At 40.3% G+C, this 20096-nt stretch overlaps 1 long non-coding RNA gene across 5 annotated transcripts in view; it reads left to right on the top strand.

Moving 5' to 3' along the window:
* The first annotated feature begins 2625 nt into the window (after positions 1-2625).
* The window catches only part of LOC142490682 (uncharacterized), a 40628-nt gene continuing 23157 nt past the window's right edge, over positions 2626-20096 (top strand). For 2 of the 5 annotated variants that reach the window (XR_012800109.1, XR_012800106.1), the window contains exons 1-4: positions 2626-3002; positions 4068-4143; positions 6959-7068; positions 9357-9426. This is a non-coding gene — a long non-coding RNA (uncharacterized LOC142490682). Of the gene's footprint in view, positions 3003-4067; positions 4144-6958; positions 7069-8864; positions 9027-9356; positions 9427-20096 lie in introns of all 5 variants that reach the window. The other 3 variants (XR_012800110.1, XR_012800107.1, XR_012800108.1) reach the window with 3 other exon arrangements.

Here is a 20096-nt window from a genome sequence, read left to right as displayed (position 1 = left end):
AATTTTCCTTTTATTTGGTTAAGAGGAAAATAATTCTCAAACACGTCGAATTGTCATTTGATGAGCGGCAAGTAATTATATATCTACAAAAATAATAATAATAATCAAAAGGAACGATCCAAAGTATGTTAAGGAACAAAAATCTTCTCACCTTCTTGCTTATCCCTTCTGACGGAAAAATAATAACAATAATACGTGGAATAAAATCTGCAGAGCGACCAATATAGCTTTTTTTTTGTTTTTTTTTTGTTAAAGTCTGTAAAATAAAACTCGTTGGAAAAGTCAAGGGGGGTGGGGGGGGGGAGAATAAAAAAAAGAGACCTCTTATCCTCTCGAAGAAGCAGCAGAATTATGCAAAGTGGAGCATAACATCAAAAAATAAAAGAAATACAAGAAATAAGATATTAACAATGCGATGAAGAAGAGCCACTGGTAGTTGGAAGCTTTTCTCCTGCAGGAATGAAGCAAAGGATAAAACACAAACAAAACAAAAATAACAAAACAAAAAAAAAAAGGAGAAAGGGGAAAGAAAAAGCAGCTAATAGAATATGCAATAAAGAAAGAAGTGAGGGAGACACACACACAGAGAGAGAGAGAGAGAGAATGGGAGTGAGAGAGGAAGAGGCACACACAGGACTGAATGCGTTTCCACGAGAAGACTAGCACAGCAATGTTTCCGAAAGGGGGATCTGCGCCAATGTCTGTATATAGTGAACTTTGACTCTACTATTGAAACTGACACGTTTCTATGGAGATCGCCTGCCTTATATGGTGGCTCATGTCAAGGAGCCAAGAGAGGGGCTTGCTGGCAACTGATAATCAAAGGCGAATGACTGGTCAGAGCCCTGAATTGGGAGGAGGAGGGAGGGAGGGAGGGAGGGGGGAGGAGGCGGGGGATGAAGAAAAAAAATGGGAGGCTTAAGGTTAGCCAAGCCTCTTCCACTCCATTGGTTGGACCCACTTATTTCCCCCCCCCTCTCTCCTTCTTTTGCCTTGTTACCTAAGGCTGGGGTTGAAGGAGGGAGAGGAGAGAGGGGAGTTGGAGGGGGGGAAGGATAGGAGAGGGGGAGGAGAGGGGGGGGGAGGAGAGGGGGGAGGAGAGGGGGGGAGGTGGGGGGAGAGGACTGGGGAGGAGAGGGAGAAAGGAGGGGTTTGGGTGAGGAGATCAGGGAGGAGATGGAAGGGGGGAGAGGAAGGGGGGAGAGGAAGGGGGGAAGGGGGGGGGGGAGCGGAGGAAAGGGGGGAATAGAGGAAAGGGGGAGGGGGGAAGGTGTCTCTGACAGCACAGTTTTTATTGAGGTCGCCAAGCTCGCTGCTATTTACTATGAGACCTGATTAGTATGGGTCGTCTATGGGCGCAGACGAATAAAAAAATAATAATACACCGGTTGGGGTGGATGATGGTGATATGGGGGAAAATAGATGGTAAGAAAGGGGTGGAGGGGGGTGGGGGGGCGGTAATGATGTAAAAATAAAGACATTATGAGTCGTTTAGATTGGTGTATAAAAAAGGAAAGCATCTTTTTAAACAAATTGATTAGTAAAGTAAATATTTGAGTATGGTTCACCATAAAGAACTAACTGCTACAATATGGTTTAATTCAATTGCTCTGTATGTTACTGGATCGAGCCATATTGTATATTACATTATTTCTTTTCACTAACATGTTATATGTAAGAAATAAGAATAAATCACCGGTATAGGAGAGAGACACACACACACACACACACACACACACACACACACACACACACACACACACACACACACACACACACACACACACACACACACACACACACACACACACACACACACACACACACACACACACACACACACACACACACACATCAGATTTGTATCACAAATAAAAACAAAACATTGGGTGCAGTTTGTAACGGTGTTCAGACAGCACCGATGTTACAATAACTATTAATGAAACAATGGTAAGCTCTCGTTTTGTTGTCAGAAAGATCAATGGCTGTAAGTAAGGAGTCCCAGCAAAAGGACCCTGTTAACACAACTGCCTTTCAGCTTCACAATTGCTGGATCGGGCTGCCATCTAGCGTACAGTAAACCTATAAGTGCTACTACAAGGGGAAATCACCATCCCACCTCCAAACAGAGAGCATTTCTCATGTGAAACAGCAGGGATCCTGTACCTTGAAACAGTGCTGGGGATGAGCTCAAACTTCAACTGTGTGCGTCCCCCTCCCCCCCAGCACATTCACTCATCACTTCATGTTTAAGGTGTTTGAAAAGAGTTAAATACAATTTGGCTGAGGTGAAGTTTCAATCAGCCAAATCTGTGTTGAACCCAGACAACCTCTGACCAAGTGAAAGTGAGGTGTAAATTAATTTGTTCATATTCTTCCTCTTCTCCGGGGGGTAATTAAGTAGGAGCTTGGTGCACATACTACATTATATATAGTTTTTAGTTTTCCCCCCTTTTATTTTCTTCTCCCAAAACTGAGCTGGGTGAAGGGGGAGAGGGGTAGAGGGGGAGGGGGGGGGGGGCAGTGCATCCATTAATGGCAGATTCAGATAATTTCCAACCGAATAGTTAACGGTTATTTCTTTTCCACAAATAATGAAGAGGTTTTTCAATGGGTGCATGGCCAAGCGCCCCTATTGTACATGCATTGATAAAAAAAAAAAAAAAGGATGTTATTGACTATGCAACAGTGGGCTGCTGCTTTGCTGGCTCTCCTTCACTCCAAATAAACTCTCCCTCCTGTCTTCTGGTCAGTGAAAAGGTGAAACGAATAAGATTAAACCAGACAAAAAAAAAGAAAACCTCTGCATGTGTGTATCATGTAGATTGTACTCCTGGCTCCGAGGAGACGCAGTATGAGAAGCACAAGGACACCAGGGAGGGGACCCGGGGAGAGACACCGAGGCAGGATCACAGGGCGAAGCGAGAGGCTGTTTCCTCCTCCAGTGCTCTCCTCGTGAGGCTGCACATCCCAGATCCAGGGCAGAAGATCAGCTCACACTGGCAAGTACACTGCTTGGGTTCTTTGTGTTATTATAAGCTTGTTTGATACAGTTTTGTGAGTGAATTTAGTACAACTGCTTAAAAAAAATAATTACCGTAGCCATTCCTGGAAGAGTGTTTCTATTATTATTATTAGTTGTAGTATTTTTTAACTAGGTGAACTCGCCTTTCGGGACCTCTATCAATATTTATTTCAAAACTTTTTTTGTTTTGGTAACCTGTATCGCTATATTTATTACATAGGAAACACAATTACATATTTTGTTGTGTGCATCAGCCTTGTGATGTATTGAATGTTCCCAACGTATCTGTTTGTGTCCATTTCCAATGATAGAAATAGTACACATATATTCGCGTACCGTGGCTGGTTATGTGCTTAGATACTCTTCAGCCCCCTGTGATCAAGGGGCCTGTATTGCATTGCTCTGCAGGATCAAACAGCAGTGAATACTTTAAGTGGGTGCATGTTATACTATTTCTAGCATACATTGAAAGGAACATAAATGACCATAAAGAAGTTAGAGCATGTACTAATGATCCTTGCATTCATTTTGTTGTGTGGTCACCTAATGAAAAGATCAATGCTAGACAGTCTATCTGGATGATAGTGTCAACAGATGAATGGTACAAGAATAGGATCCATGTGAAAATCTGGGCAAATTAAGAGACTGGATGAAAGGAGACTACATACTGACAATATACATGTCCTGGGAATATTGCTTTCCTCCCTTTTGCTCTTGGACTGGTTCTCGGCAAAGAAATCTGGTATTTAGGAAACACTAATAAGCGTTTAATTCGTTTTACTGCTTAAGAGTGTGATATGATATAGGGGTAGCTTACTGCTGTAGTGCAATGGGAAACTTTGCCACTACTGTAAGATCTCATTCAATCGTAGCACTAGAGACACATGTATGATATTTAATTGAGGTTCATAATGCAAAATGCAGGCTTTGTTTATCAAAATGCCATCCTAATCTCGTTGTTCTCATGTACATTGATATTTTATTTTAAGGTTAGTCATTGTTGTCAAATGTAATAAATACCATTTCTTTTTCTTTTCTCGAGGGGCATATTTTCCCAGGAGCCTGGACAATTTACTGAATATGGAGTAATGTATAAAAGTTGTGAAACTGTTAACAGGGTAATAACATACCTACTTGACTACATTGCATAGAATAAAACATGTTGGCATTTACTTTGAATCAGAATAAACTCTTGACAGCAGAGAAGGAGGAGGTTTAATCCCCCAGATCAATTAAGCTTCTGTATCAATAGTTAAAAGCAACTATTTTCATGGATACTCTGAGAAAGCAATTGTTATTGATTTGTGAAACATAAAATGCAATAATTATTTTATGTGAACCACAGTAGTGTGAACATGAAAAAACACCCAAACTATAGTGTTTACTACAATACTTTCAGCATAATTAAAATGTACATGGATAATCCCACAATTATTCACACACAGATACACTTGTATTTGATAGAAAGCATTAATTGAAAAAGCGGTAATAATGATGTATATATGTAAAAAAAAATAAAGTGAAACAGCACTTGGTAACCTTAAGGAAAACCTAAATATATTGCCATCTTTCACAATGATAATTTCTATTGTATTAATTATTATGAAATACATTGTGAAATATTGATACTATTTAAATGTTACATTTATTCCTTATGCATTTTGTTTGCAAAGTCTAGGGAGGGTGGGGGTATAGAATGATGGTATTTGCTTTTATTTCTTACATTAAACTAGTTTGCCTCATGTTGGGCTTTGGTGAGTAACATTTAAGACACATTATTTGTGCAGTATATATACTCACTTAGCAGTTTTGTAAAGTATTTGTATAGTTCAATTTTTTTCAAATGACCTCCAATTTTCAATATCTGATAAGCAAATACATATTTGGACACATAAACTCCTCTGTCCAGCAGTATGTGAGCCATAATCCACAACTTTTAATTATTTCTCAATTGCAGTATCTTTATCTTTTACACATTTAGAATAATCATCACTGACGTCCCTATTGCTACTATGATTATCATTAATTTTTTTTATCCCTTGAAGAATATTACCATGCCATGTGGATCTTTATCTGGAGGTAGAATATGGTTTTAAACAGCTGATTGAAAAAACAATAGTGTTGTGTATATGTGTTAAAACAGCCTGGAGTTTAGTCAATTGATGTATTTACGCCCACATTTTGCAAATATGCACGGTATGGATTTGCAAATAAAGTGGCTATGAAAAAGTAGGAGGCCTGGCAGAACAAGCCTTTAAGGAACTGCAAAAATCCTAATATAAAAGGGTGTTTGCATTATAATGATAACACGAAAAAGAAGAAAACATGCAGATCATTTGAGACTATCTATAAATTACCAGCAGAAAGTTAATAATCTAATCTAATATGTTGCAATATAAAATGCAGACATTAAAGTAATTAGCTATATATTTCACTTGAGATACCCCCTGTTACAGTTTTATTTCTTTGGAATGCTCTTTGCAATGATTGTTTGAAATCCATTATCCTGACACGAGAATTAGATAAGAGTTGATACAAAATAAAGTTTACGTTTTCTAGCGAGTATGGAGGTTGTTCTGAACAATACTATCATCTGCACACGTAACATTACCCTTAATCCACTCCTTTTCCCCCATACAGATAACACCATTAAAATAGGGTTGGCTTGGACACTCCACAGACTAAGAAATATGTTTCAGGAGCCCATGACACCAAATGCAAATGTTGTCTTGCTAGATCCCATATTGTAATAAGATGTTTCGTTTAAAACCCGAACACTTTCTTTAATTACACTATCTTAATGGACTTAATTAACTACAAAACGAGTTTCCATGCAAATCATACGATTCCCCTCCTTATGTTTTGCAGAGAACAATTACATATACATGAGATCGTTTGGTATATTTACTTTAAAGAAGGATGGGTTCCTAATTTAACATACCAGGGCAGTCCCAAGTTGCTTTACAGATCACGACAGGTCTGTGTTCAAAAATAAGGGTTTAAAGTGATGCACATCCAGCAATCATGGTTACAATGTGTGACATAAGCAAGTTGTGTGAAAGTTATGTGTGTTGTTGTTAACCCCTTACACTGAATCTTCTGAAGCTGAAAGGGAAAGGGCTATTGTAAAAGCTGATCCTTGGGCTATTCTGGGGCTCAGGTTGGTGTGAAAGGGACGAGGAGGTCACTTGAAATCTCCTTTTATCTACTCCTATTTTCTCTCTGGATCAGCAACTCTGAATAGACACCATCTAATCGCTCTTAATAGAAAGAAAGTCTGGAACAAACTAAAATGCCCTCACTCTTTATCCAACACACAAGCATCTTTACAGTAATATATACCAGTTAAGCAATGCTTAATACCCAGTGCCACACATTTGTATTGTTTTTTTTTTTAGAATATATTTACGTAAATGACTTGAGCTTGTACCAACAATCGTGGACATATATATTTAAATGTTATATACACACATAAGTAAAAAAATAATTATATCTGTCTATCTAAATATAGATATATAATACAAAAATAACTATTTTCTATAAGACACATAATTTCTCAAGTATAAGATGTAAACTATAAATTCAACGTTTTAAATGTTTATATAAGACAGATAATTTTTCAAGTATAAGATGTAAACTATAAATTCAATGGTTTAAGTGTTGTAATTGTTTTTTAATTAACTATATGAACTATAACTTGCTCCTCAATATGCTCCATTTCCGCTGTTTACGTTAAATAAGAAAACCTATCGTTTTTTAGGTTCTGATTTAGGTCACTAAACAGATAAAACACCACTGATTATTCTCCTTTTAACTACAATGTCAACTGCCACACATCATTTAAATACATGAACTCAATGAAGGACAAATAACTGTAAGGAAATGTAAGGTATGACTAGGAGGTAAAAAATAGATTTTCTTTTTCTTTTTCAGACAGAAGATTTTTGCTGAAGCCAGCAAACTCTCTCTGCCTGGCCATATTCGCACTGGGGTCTCTGTCCGGGACGCAGTACATTCCTTTAAGTGAATACTTTGTTGCTAAGGTGACAATCTCCATTTTCCAAACACAAATCTTCAACACTTCAGGACCCACCAATTTAATATATTTTTAGGGTTCTTGGGGAATGTTGTCCTATTTTATAGTTTGTGAAGCTCTTAATAACTTCTATGTGATATGCTACTGAGTGTACATAACATGATACCTACAAGTTGTGATATTAACAAGAATAGCAGCCCTGGGGTTGGCTAGTGTGATGAAGGTTAAATTAACTAGAATAAAACACCAGTACGTCTATCTATCTATCTATCTATCTATCTATCTATCTATCTATCTATCTATCTATCTATCTATCTATCTATCTATCTATCTATCTATCTATCTATCTATCTATCTATCTGTGCTGGTGTTTTATTCTAGTTAATTTAACCTTCATCACACTAGCCAACCCCAGGGCTGCTATTCCATCACTTAAGTCCAGAATAGGTGTCGGGTCTGAACAAGTGTAACTAAGTGTTTTTTTATTTTTATATAATATTGCTTGGTTTAAACTCATAAGCGATATAACCAAATAATGTGCTGATTTTGATTGGGCTAATAAACCTCATGCTTACATAATAAAACACATATAAATAGGGTTATTTTCTTTAAGTCTTCCAGCTGTATAAACCGGTGCAAACACAACTCAAAGAAACGAATCCCATTGCAGTCAACTGTTTTCTTATGTTGCTATAATTCGGGTGCTGCTTTTTTATACTTTTATCTCACTAATTTTACAGATAACCCTCACCCCATTGAAATATATAGATATTACATATTAAACTCCCTACTAAACTCTTCATAAACATTTGTAATAATGTATAAGGGAAATATAGAATCAGGAACATATACAAAGTACAAGCAACATTATACCCCCCCCCCCCCCTGAAAGTTTCTAAACATGGTAAGATGTTATTTATGTAAATGTGAATGTAAATGTGAATGTATAAATTAGCCTCAAACCAGCTAGTTGGTGTAGTAGTTTAGCAAGACTAATTGGAGACAATGGAGATAAAATGACTTTTCCAATTAGCTGCTGGTTGGGGTTTAGTTGGAAGAACCGTCAGCTCTAGCGATGGGTAATTGCTTTATTGCTCACAAAACTATCATCTATTTAGAACATATGTGCTAATTACTCTGGATGGGCTTCTGAAAAGACACTACAAATCTATTAGCACTTAAAACGGTATATGGTACTTATAGGAAGAGATATCTATCAGATCACTGCAAGAAGAGGGGAATTTTATAAAGCATCCCAATCTTTCCCAAATAATATGTAAATATTTTACAGTTCAAATGTTTTACTTTGACTACATAATATACAAATAATAGGGTCGTGGGAATAGCTTTCTTTTAAACAATAGACATCTAGTTATTTACATTTCCTGGTCGTAAATGTACTGGTAGGTTCCTATTGCAGCCTTAGGGTGCAATCATTTATTGATCACTATAATAATTAAATCCCCCTTTTCTAGTGGAGGAACAATTTAGGCCGTGTTTGTTTTGTTCTACATTGGTAATGTACAAATCTACTTACACTCATTTAAAATTAAAACTATGTTAAAAGTAATAATGGACCGTAAGTGTGAGGGTTGGATTAATGAAATGAAAGATCAAGCTTCTGACTTCCCGTAGCAATAAATACTGAAGTAAAGGTTTCATTACACGTCGGAGAAGTAAAAGTGTCAAGTTGACAGCGCATTTCTTTCGTGTGTTTACTAAAACTGAAAAAGAGACCGTATTGTTAGTTAACTAAATGTTTTAAGAACAAAATTAATTCCAACAAGACTTGTGATTCTGCAGAGGGAGCCCATGCAGTGATAACACTCATCTGAAAGCAGCTTGTCTTGATGGATGTCTTCAACTGATACCTCTCATCACCTTAATGCGATTTAAGGACTTCTCCTTCTTCATGGCAATACAGATGCAGATCTTTTCACGCCCATGTGATTTGCAGACAGACAGGTGCACGGAGCGAGAAAGTCTCATGCCACAGACACCTCAGGTGTCTAAATACTAAAGTTGTGAGAATAGAAAGCTTATTGTCAGCTCCTAGGATCAAGCTATTTTCTGTCACAGTAAATGCTGCATTTTATACCAAATGCACTCAAGCTTCTATAATCTATTTTTTTGCCACTTGAGTTAAATCGTTTTAAGTATATGGTGTATCTTGGTGTACTTCACATTCTTGTTTGGTGCTATTTCAACTGCTTATAAGTTTAACTAAAAAGGCAATGTCATTTTTTTTTTTAGATTTCTTTTGTTGCTTAATTTTCCTTTTTCTTTTCCTTTTAGGCATCTGCTCACCCTTACATTCAAGCCACCCATATCCGGAGACATCTTTTAAACTGACAGCATCTATATGGTAGGGGATATCTACTTTTAAGCTCAATTTAGTTGTTAATAGCAGCCATGTGAGGTCTGGTTAATTGGCACGAATTAAGCCATAATGACTTGACAGGGAATGTTCAATGATCCCTTAATGCCCTTTAACTTTAACAGTGGCATGTCATTTCTATTGCTAAGAAGAGTGATAAAATATAATTCAATGATGGGAATGTGAACATTAGAGTTACAGTATATATAAAAAGAGCTAAGTATATTCTCCAAATTTTAGGGAGGTTTTAACTGAGATATTTTTCCTTGACAGAAAAAGTCTGGGATTTATTATACACATTTGTGTGCCTGATTTACATTGCTTATAGTGGGTAGAATACAAACAAGATAGGAAAAAAAAAATCTATTGAAACGTTTATTAAAAAATAGTGCTGAGTCGCAAGCAAAATGGTAATAGTAAAATGTTGCTACTAGTGGCCTTTTCTACAACTGAAGAAATAGCTGTCTTGGGTATGGCATGCAAAGGGAATATGTAATATTTGAGTTTTTTTGCATCTGACAAAAGTGATAGAGGCTTGAGATCTATCTATCTATCTATCTATCTATCTATCTATCTATCTATCTATCTATCTATCTATCTATCTATCTATCTATCTATCTATCTATCTATCTATCTATCTATCTATCTATCTATCTATCATACATATTTTTTTTATTATAGATGAAGGGTTTCATTCTTTCATTACTTAGTTACATAGTATATGAGGCTGAAAAAAGGCATAGTGTGTTAATCAAGTCCATCCTATGCTAAATTTAGACGACAGATACTTTATCCTAAATCCGTACTTACAGTATATTGATTGAGAGGAAGGCAAACAAAAACCCCAGTGAAATATCATCCAATGTTATCTCATACATGTGTTGTTCTCAGTTTCGCACCAGGAACCCTTCTGTAACACAAACTTTCTATATACAAAAGGCAGATTTGACTATCATGTCTACACGTCTGAGAAATCAAATATCATGGAAATTGAAATCCCATTTATCCTTCCCCCCCCCCCCTTCATCCTTAGCCAAAGTGTGGTATAATGTATTTCAAAGCTGCAGTCCACTGGTATAGTAGAGGTTAAATATCTACCTGTCAGACAGTAATTGCAACTAAGTGGGGGGAAAAAAGACTCAAGCTTTAAAATGAATGTAGTTGGATACTTTTTACCAAAGGAAAAATCTATTGATATTTCCTTAACTTTATATTGCTAAGAACACACAGGATGTGGATATATTCACCTTGGTATCTCTACACGATGACATTCAAGGATTGTTTTACATCATCATAGTAAACTTTAAAAAAAAGCTACTTGAGATAATTGCATTTTACAATGTACCACAAATACCACGACAAACATGGAGTTGAGATATTTCCTAATCCATGGTGTATTATATATGGCACACTACTTGCTATACTCTTAACCCTTTCGCTGCCAGAGACGGTAGCCACGCATGTTGGCCCTTCAGGAAGTGAACAGGTTAACACATTTTTTCTTTCTTTATTTACAATATTAGTTACAAAATAACAAGAAACAAAATATGCCAAAAAATATGCAGCTAGCTAAACACCAGTGTAAATATACTTTTATGTTTGCATATTACTTATGTGCAAATTAACTGCAAACAAATATATATATTGTCCTTTTGAATATTGTTGCAATTATTAAAGGGTATTAATCATCAATGTCAACCTGGATTTCTCCAGGACCAGCTTCTAAATGCTGAAGAAAAAAATTATTCCCCATTAATGTACATACATTGTCGAGAGATAAATCACTGGGGCTTCTATTAATTTTGTTGTCTGAGAGCTTCTCAGGGAGAATAATAATAAAACTTAATTTGACTAGAAGGTTTTCAGAATAAAATGGCTAAGTGAAGTCCAAAGAAAGAAATGAATAAAATATGAGAGTGCATGGCGATGTTCACACTTATTGCAAAGGAGAAAATAACTTCAAGGTTAATTTGCAAACGTCAGCTAGTTTAAGGCATGCTGGCTGTAAGTGTGCAAATAATTTGACATTTTCCTCTTTATCTTTTTGTAAAAATTTTATTTTCTGCTTTAATTTTCTATTTAGGGTTGTATCCCTGCTTAGAGTAAAAAAAAAGTATGAATGCTTATTCTAGAAAACGCAAACGTACGGTGTGAAAATAGTTAACATGTGCAAATATTCTCAAAGCATTGGCGACTCTTTGCACTAGATCATTGGTGCACAACAGGCTCGTGAGGGCCTCAACTGTGGCCCCAGCAATCCTCTCTCCCTTTCCCCCCAGTGGCGAGGGAGCAGGGAATTTACTTTGATAGATCTTCGCTGCTCCCTAACTCCCTCAGCTGCCTGGTGACAGTGCAATGATAAATACTACCCTGCTCCTGTGCTATTTACTAGTTCCCAGTGTAAGAAGTGGTGCAGGACTGGATTCATCAGTGCACCTGCATTAAGCAGTAGACTGGAGGGAGATGGGAGAAGCTCCAACCCACGGCAGTAACGGCCCCTTCTCCCTGTGCACCTTGGTGAGAAAGACAATATGTGACCCTTTTGAAGGCTCAAGGGCCGCAATTGCAGCCTTTTAAGTTTATCATGTTGCTCACTACTGCATTAGATATTATGTTGAGAAAAGTCCTCAACGAACTTGCTGTATGTTGTCTTAGTGTGTTGATCAGAAGTAGGGCATTGACACAAAAACACCTCTTGATTTTTGGAATTGGTACTTGGGTAGTTAGTGAAGTGATACTGGAATGGGATGGAAGTTGGATTTTGGGAGGAGTCTACTGTCTAAGGCAAAACTGTTTGAAGACAGGTATTGCTTGAATTGCTGGGCATCAATAAAATCCAATCCTCATTCCCAGTATGACTGTTATCTGTTTATCTGTCTGTAATCATCATATCAATAATAACATAAAGATAAAGGGGCAAGGAGTTGTATTATCTAGATAACAAGTGAGTGCAATTCCTGCCTCAGCATATGGTTTCTCCACCAACATGGGGCTAAATCTGTTTACTGACTGACCATGCAGAGTGACAGTGAAAAGGAGGATCCTTCCTGATGAACAACAGTCCTCACCTCTGAATGTGTACAGGCACCTCTAATAAGTCAACTATCCTAATACATGAGGCTGAGTGAGCTCAGCTGAGTACAGCTAAACCCCGTTATAACGCACCTCGCTATACCGCGATTCGGTTATAACGCGGTTTTCCCGTGGCTCCCGTTTAAAAAAATAAAAATAAAATAAAATTTAAATTTAAAAATTTTTTTGCACACTGCACACACTGCACACACTGCACACACTGCACACACTCACTGCACACACACTGCTCATTGCTCACACTGCACACACACTGCACACTGCACACACACTGCTCATTGCACACACTGCACACACACTGCACACACACTGCACACACACTGCACACTGCACACACACTGCTCATTGCTCACACTGCACACACTGACACACTGTACACACACTGCACACTGCACACACACTGCTCATTGCTCACACTGCACACACTGACACACTACACACACTGCACACTGCACACACACTGCTCATTGCTCACACTGCACACACTGACACACTGCTCATTGCTCACACTGCACACACTGACACACTGCTCATTGCTCACACTGCACACACACTGCTCATTGCTCACACTGCACACACTGCTCATTGCTCACACTGCATACACTGACACACTGCTCATTGCTCACACTGCACACACACTGCTCATTGCTCACACTGCACACACTGACACACACTGCACATTGCTCACACTGCACACTGCACACACACTGCTCATTGCTCACACTGCACACACACTGCTCATTGCTCACACTGCACACACTGACACACACTGCACATTGCTCACACTGCACACTGCACACACACTGCTCATTGCTCACACTGACACACACTGCTCATTGCTCACACTGCACACACTGCACACACTCACTGCACACACACTGCTCATTGCTCACACTGCACACACACTGCACACTGCACACACACTGCTCATTGCACACACTGCACACACACTGCACACACACTGCACACACACTTCACACTGCACACACACTGCTCATTGCTCACACTGCACACACTGACACACTGCACACACACTGCACACTGCACACACACTGCTCATTGCTCACACTGCACACACTGACACACTGCTCATTGCTCACACTGCACACACTGACACACTGCTCATTGCTCACACTGCACACACACTGCTCATTGCTCACACTGCACACACTGACACACTGCTCATTGCTCACACTGCACACACTGACACACACTGCACATTGCTCACACTGCACACTGCACACACACTGCTCATTGCTCACACTGCACACACTGCTCATTGCTCACACTGCACACACTGACACACACTGCACATTGCTCACACTGCACACTGCACACACACTGCTCATTGCTCACACTGACACACACTGCTCATTGCTCACACTGCACACACTGCACACACTCACTGCACACACACTGCTCATTGCTCACACTGCACACACACTGCACACTGCACACACACTGCTCATTGCACACACTGCACACACACTGCACACACACTGCACACACACTTCACACTGCACACACACTGCTCATTGCTCACACTGCACACACTGACACACTGCACACACACTGCACACTGCACACACACTGCTCATTGCTCACACTGCACACACTGACACACTGCTCATTGCTCACACTGCACACACTGACACACTGCTCATTGCTCACACTGCACACACACTGCTCATTGCTCACACTGCACACACTGACACACTGCTCATTGCTCACACTGCACACACTGACACACACTGCACATTGCTCACACTGCACACTGCACACACACTGCTCATTGCTCACACTGCACACACTGCTCATTGCTCACACTGCACACTGCACACACTGCCACACACTGCACACACTGCTCATTGCTCACACTGACACACACTGCTCATTGCTCACACTGCACACACTGCACACACACTGCTCACACTGACACACACTGCACACACTCACTGCACACAGCCCTCACAATACACTCACATGTCAGCAGCCCACCCCCCCCTCACATGTCAGCAGCCCACCCCCCCTCACATGTCAGCAGCCCCCCCTCACATGTCAGCAGCCCCCCCCTCACATGTCAGCAGCCCACCCCCCCCTCACATGTCAGCAGCCCACCCCCCCCTCACATGTCAGCAGCCCACCCCCCCCTCACATGTCAGCAGCCCACCCCCCCCCCTCACATGTCAGCAGCCCACCCCCCCCCTCACATGTCACATGTCAGCAGCCCACCCCCCCCTCACATGTCAGCAGCCCACCCCCCCTCACATGTCAGCAGCACTCACATGTCAGCAGCCCAACCCCCCCCCCTCCCTCTTGCAGCAGCAGCAGCAGCAGCAGTAGATCTGTCTGGGAGGACACAGACACACCACGCAACGCAAAACCAGGAGGCTGGGAGGAAGAGGGAGGGGGGCTGAGAGGGAGGGGGGCTGAGAGGGAGAGGGAGGGGGGCAGGTCTCTGTTTTGGGGTCACCCCTGTGCCCTGGCTGGGAGTGAGGGGGGCAGGTCTCTATGGGGGATCCCCCCTCCCTGTGAGGGGCAGATGAGGCTGGACAGAGGCAGCCCCGTCCACTCCCAGAATGCTTTGCTTCTAGCAGCATCTGGGTCCGGTCCCAGCTTTCCTCCTGGGGGCTCCGTCTCCATTTTGCAGCCTCTGCAGCGTTGTACTTGTGACCGTGAGTACAACGTGCGGCTGACATGTAACCCACCCTCCTGCACCCAGAGAGGGGCACTGCCCTGCGGGGGCATACCTCGGGGGTGGGGGGGAGTGGGTGGGGGGGGAGTTGAGAGGGAGGGAGGGGGCTGAGAGGGAGAGGGAGGAGGGATGAATCGCCGCCATTTTTTTAAAACTTTTTTTTTATTTATTTATTTAATTAACTCCCTCCCGATCAGGCGCGCGGCGGCCATTTAAAAAAAAAAAAATTAGCGCGACCCCGTTACTAACGCGGTGGTCTCGGGGTGGACCCCGAGGACCGCATTATAACGGGGTTTAGCTGTACTAGCAAGACCAAGTGAGGAGGAGAATGGTGAACAACAGACCTCTCTGTGTGCAAGGATACTCTCAGCACCTCCTGTTACAATAGTTGGATCATCAAATTCCTCAGCAGTCAGAACTACAAAAGGAAATAGTTCCTCATCTGGCTCTTGCTCTCATATATGGTAATGTACGCGTTTGGCAAACGTTTATACCAAAAGGGTTAAAATGAATTTCGGTAATTTTAACCTCCCCCCCCAACAATAAAACACTCAAGACTTTCCCACATCTCTACTAATAATGTATTGTTTTTTTAAAACAGGAATCAACGTTGCTCAATATTATTTTTTGGGATGTTTTTGGAAATTGAAGAAAAAGATGGAAACAAAGTCCAAAATCAGTCATACAAAAACTTGTCTGGTCAAAAATTGGAACTTTAAATGTTTAAACGTGCAATGTTCTTATTCAATACATGGAATGAAAAAGTATATCTATAATGGCTGAGATTTTTAATACTGCCAATAATTCAGATAGTTCCAATATTGTAAGTAAGAGACCTGCCAGGGTCCAAGGGTCAAATGTACATTCACAATTAAGCATATACTGAGGTAAGCTGGACCAGAAACCGGGAACCCGCTGAGTGAACAGCAAACTCAGGAATCACGGCAGTCTTCCACAAGTAACACTTTTTGAATCACAATAATAAGCCTCTAATACAAAGTTCTTGAAAACTCGTATTGTATCCAGATGATCTCCCAAAGATAAAAGCTATATCACAATACTCACAAAAGTCCTTGCCAATAGAAGTTCTGTTTGCATGCGTCTTGAGTAGAGAACAACTTTGGTGTACACCCCTGGGGCGGTGCATTCAGAGTGGAATTACGGAATTACTATTTAACATCTCCATTTATGTATATTATGTTCTCTTTGACAAAACCCCAACAGTAGTGTGAAATGCATTAGAGGCTTCACCTCCTTCGTTGCCATATCTGGTAATATATATATATATATATATATATATATATATATATATATATATATATATATATATATATATACATACATACATACATACATACATACATACATACATACATACATACATATTATATATATATATATATATATATATATATATATACATATATATATATATATATATATAGCAACTGTAAATATTACTGTATGTTCATTTGCATGTCTTAGACAGGTCTGCAACCCTGTCTTTCCCCATTGTCACCCAGCATACAGCGCTTCCACTGCAGCAATGGGATTCTGGGAAATGACATGCAAATGAGCACTCAGTGCCACCTTTTGTCTCAAGCTCGTATTACACAAGCCAATCCTCAAGCCACTGCATGCTGTTTTAAACAGAGGCTGGGATGAGATGCAAAGCCATTAGACCTACTCACATACATGTTTCAACCTTGATGGGTATCATCAGTGTGAGGCTGGTCTTAATGGCTTGCAGGTTTGAGACTAGACTAGGTAATCACCACTGTCATTAAGGTTATGGTGGGTAAAAAAGTGACAAAAACCCTCCACAGTAAAGCATAAAGCAACTGTAAATATTACTGTATGTTCATTTGCATGTCTTAGACAGGTCTGCAACCCTGTCTTTCCCCATTGTCAACCAGCATACAGCGCTTCCACTGCAGCAAGGGATTCTGGGAAATGACATGCAAATGAGCACTCAGTGCCACCTTTTGTCTCAAGCTCGTATTACACAAGCCAATCCTCAAGCCACTGCATGCTGTTTTAAACACAGCTTTTAAACAGAGGCTGGATGAGATGCAAAGCCATTAAACCCACTCACAGACATGTTTCAACCTTGATGGGTATCATCAGTGTGAGGCTGGTCTTTTTTTTTACCCACCATAACCTTAATGACAGTGGTGATTACCTAGTCTAGTCTCAAACCTGCAAGCCATTAAGACCAGCCTCACACTGATACATGTGTTACATACATTTTTCCTATTTGTCTTTTTCTTCCCTGTAAAGTGCCTTTCTCATTATTTTGGGGGCTATGCACATGATTGCCTCGATGTACATAAATACATTGGAAACAATACAACTTTGATACTCTGTAATAGAGTAAAATATGAAGAAACAGTGGCATGGATTTCTAACACAAGTGAACTGTTGTTAGTTGGCAGGTGACTGTCATTCTGTCACCTATATTTTTTAGTGTCTTGGTTATTTTTGGGATTACACCAGCCATTAATTGGCTATATATTGTTTTATTAATCAAATTTATCATTCTGCATTTTACCAGACAGAATGAAGAGCCACTAGGACAAATTAAATCAATTTTCTGCAAAGCATTAAACATTTATTTATTATTCAAGTAATGGTTAAGGCTGTTGCAGGTATGTTTGTTCTCTTTGTAACGTAGTCATTATTAAAGGTCATGTAACAGTACCTTCATGTGGCTATTATCTGAGCAAAGTGTTAAGGTGAATAAGTAGTATTCGTATATATTTGGAGTATGATTATGTGATTTTGTAACTGTTTAAACCTCACCTGAACCTTGTAATTTATCCTAGACATGCAATAAAAGAAAACCTGTGAGCATAGAACTCGTGTCATTTTACACGAGAAAGAAGTCTAGTGAAACAGGCATCCTCAAGGTAGTGAGGTATGTTTGGAAAGGGCACATAACTACACATATTCATCACAAGTCAGATACAACACAGGTCTGTAGATATTTTTTATTTTTGTATGTAATTGTTTACATAAAAAACACACATGTATTTTCCTTGTCTTTCTGTTCTTGGCATTCATAGTGTGGAAGTGCGCATAATTATATCATTGTGGGAATAGGGCTAAGTGAGCCATTGTGGCTGGGAGCAGTTGAGTGACACACAGTATGCTTGTCAGGGCCTCAGTCAAATGAACAACTTCTTGCTATTTTCCATAGAAACAAAAAGTGTAATATTTGACGTTAGAATTGTCTAAATTATTTATTTGCCGGTATTGTTGTTTTTATTTTTTTTTGCGTGGAAATGGGCTTTGCCTGTAGGCATAGCCAGGACTGCCTGAGGTAGGGTATTTTGGGTTGGTGGTGGGAGCACCAGTGGCATGCTGCACAATTCCGGAAGTACAATAACTGGCGTTGCGCAAAGCATCCCCCGCCACAGAGGTGACTTAGCATTGCACCAATACAGTCTGGTATTACTCCATGTCAGTGTATAGTGCAGTCAGGTTATAAACTGAGACAGAGTTTAACCTGCCTGCACTATACATTGACATGGAGTATAACCTGACCACACTATACACTGACACGGAGTATAACCTCCTGACGAAACCGTCATCCAGAACGGGCGAAACACGTAGAGCGTGGCTCATGGAACAGACTGAGAGGGAGAGGCAGCGCTGAAGTACCCTTTGACGTCAGTTCCGGCGGGGCGGAAGACCGGAAGTGACGTATCGGCTGTAGCGTGGATGCAGAAGAGACGTGCAGTGGTGTTGATCTGATGTCCTCTACCTGCTCCGGCCTGGAACCATCGGTGCCACGGTTGGATTCTCTGCTCCTTTATTTTCTACCACATTGTGAGTTTGCAATTGGGAGCTTTTCACCTATTCACCACATTGTACATACAATATTGCACTATGTAGTGTTTTTTCTTTTATAAGGTTCACCTTCGCTCCCCTGGTTTTTCTGCGAACGGAGTATAACCTGCCTGCCACTATACACTGACATGGAGTATAACCCTGACCACACTATACACTGACATGGAGTATAACCTGACCACACTATACACTGAAATGGAGTATAACCTGACCACACTGTACACTCACATGGAGTATAATCTGACCACACTATACACTGAAATGCAGTACAAGTAGAAGGGTGAATGGGTGACACATGAAGTGGGGAAGGAGGAGATGATGCATTGGGGGGCATGACAGGGGGGAAGATGGTGACAAACAGGGAACAGTGGGCGACAGTCACTACGTTCTTCTCGAGTTTTGTTAGTGTAAACGGACACATTACTAAACTGGAGCATGGGGAAGATCTTACGTGTGTGAACTATAAGTATATAATGAAATAGCACCAAAGCAATGCCATACAATGGTGTGCGATTTATAAATAGTGAATTGCACTTGGGAATAGCATTTCCCTTTGCTCTTACTTTTACATTACACACGACAAATAGCCACCATGATCATCTAACACACACACACACACACACACACACACACACACACACACACACACACACACACACACACACACACACACACACACACACACACACACACACACACACACACACACACACACACACACACACACACACACACACACACACACACACGTGTGTATTATTCATATATTTGTATGGCTTTTGGAGTGGGGTGGGGCCCACATTTGTGACCAGCCAGGCCTGTCACTTCACTCAGGACCCGCTTGTGTATAAATATATATATATATATATGGGAAGGAAAAAGAGAGGCGCGCTCTCCTGGTGTAATATTGCTTGAACAATTTATTGCACTAATAAAATCAATTGTGGTTCAACTCACAAACAACGGCTGATAGCTTGCAGATTTGAGTATAATACTCAGACAGTCCCCAGCTCGGCTCAGT

This window comes from Ascaphus truei, chromosome 1 (assembly GCF_040206685.1).
Source record: "Ascaphus truei isolate aAscTru1 chromosome 1, aAscTru1.hap1, whole genome shotgun sequence".
NCBI classification, from domain to species: domain Eukaryota; kingdom Metazoa; phylum Chordata; class Amphibia; order Anura; family Ascaphidae; genus Ascaphus; species Ascaphus truei.
This window is presented reverse-complemented; position numbering and strand designations above follow the sequence as displayed.